This window comes from Microtus ochrogaster, linkage group LG4 (assembly GCF_000317375.1).
Source record: "Microtus ochrogaster isolate Prairie Vole_2 linkage group LG4, MicOch1.0, whole genome shotgun sequence".
Lineage (NCBI taxonomy): Eukaryota > Metazoa > Chordata > Mammalia > Rodentia > Cricetidae > Microtus > Microtus ochrogaster.
The window spans coordinates 48,588,299-48,589,978 of record NC_022030.1 but is presented as its reverse complement, the minus strand read 5'-3'; positions in this window follow the sequence as shown (position 1 = coordinate 48,589,978).

Genomic DNA, 1,680 nt, shown 5'->3' with positions numbered 1-1,680 from the left:
AATTCCCTTAGAACCAAATATGTTGCTCCGGTGTCCAAGAGAAATGAAATGAGGTGTCCCGACACTGTGAGAAGAACCCGTGGCTCCTGGTTGCAGATGGGCGTAGCAGTTGGGTTGTCGATGGAGGAGCCCGGGGAACCTTCAGTCTTCCAGGGCCAAACCCAAATAGGTCAACCTGGGGGTCCTCTGGGGCCACTGCCTCCGCGTCATCGAACGCAAGAGGACAGTCTGCGGACCAGTGACCCTCCCTGTGACACCTCGGGCAGGGGCCCCTTGGGTTGCGATGGGGATTGGGGCACCCTTTCGCCCAGTGACCTGTCTTACCACACTTGAAGCATGGGCCCGGCTGCTCACGCACCCCGGGGGGTGGGGGAGTGGTGCAGGAAGGACGGGTAGTGGAGTCCATCACCTCAGCTGGCCAGGCAGGTGCGGTGATCACGTGGTAATGGTTTCGGGCTCTATCATTCCTCGCGTGGTACACCTTGAAGGCCACCTCCAGGATCTGTGCCTGTGGGGTTAGGGGACCCTTCTCCAAATGTCTGAGCTTTGCCTTGATGTCTGAGTAGCATTGGTTGATGAAATGGGTCATCAGTCGCTGTCTGCCCTCCGTGGATTCTGGATCCATGTTTGTGAACTGTAACATAACTTTAGTAAGAAAGGTCAAGAAATGCAGAGGGATTTTCCTTAGTGTCCTGGAAAATTTCTGTGAGTTTAGAATAGTTTACTGGTTTGAGAGCAGCCTTTCAAAGCCCCACCATGAGGCAAGTTAGGAACCGGTCTCTGGCCAGAATGCCCCCGGGAGAGTTGTAATCCCAGTGGGGTTCCTGGTCTGGCACTGCCTCTGCCCCTGGAGGGTGGGAAGCCAGGGTTTGGTGGACTTCATCAGCGTGCAGCCTCGCCTGTTCCCAGACCCGCCGGTGCTCCTCAGGAAGCAAGTTATTACAGAGAATCATATAAATATCATAAGTTAGGTTGTAAGATTGGGTTAAATATTGAAACTTTTTTGTGAAATTAGGGGGGTCAGCTGTGTACTACCCGAGTAACTTAGAAATATGTGAAAGTTCTGATAAGGTGAAAGGAACGTGGACTTTCATCAGGCCCTCCGTGCCAGCCACCTCCCGCAGGGGCAGGATGGTGGCCGGCTTAACTTGATCAGGGCCAGACTCCGCTGCTGCAGCGCGCGAGCGTGTGAGGGGAGGGGTGAAGGAAGACGCAAGGCGATGGATGGGGTTAGAGCCTGAGGGAGTCTTGGAGGATCGAGGAGGCGGGGTAGGGTGGGGAAATGATCCGGAGGAATCCGAAGACGATTCCGACAGCCTGCGTGTCCTGTGGTGAGAGGAAATTGTTAGCTGTCTGCGCGATCGTGACCGGCTGCGGGAGAAGTTGGGTGAAACTGGATCGGAAAGACAGGGATATATGGGACGGGGGGGAATGGGACGTTTTTGGGGGATTTAGAGGAGCGGGTAGGCGACCCAGAAGAGTATTTATGTGGGACTCCTGGAGACCTAGGAATGGAATGTTTAGAGGCATCATGGGGGGAAGGTGTAGGCGAGTCCTTTCTGTGCCTAGAAGAAACTTTTGAAGAAAGAGGGATAGGGGAGGCATCCCCCTATTGGGCAGGGCAGGAAGGGGTGGTCCCACGAGGTCGGGGGTGGGGGGGTGGGGGCTCATTGGCTGGAT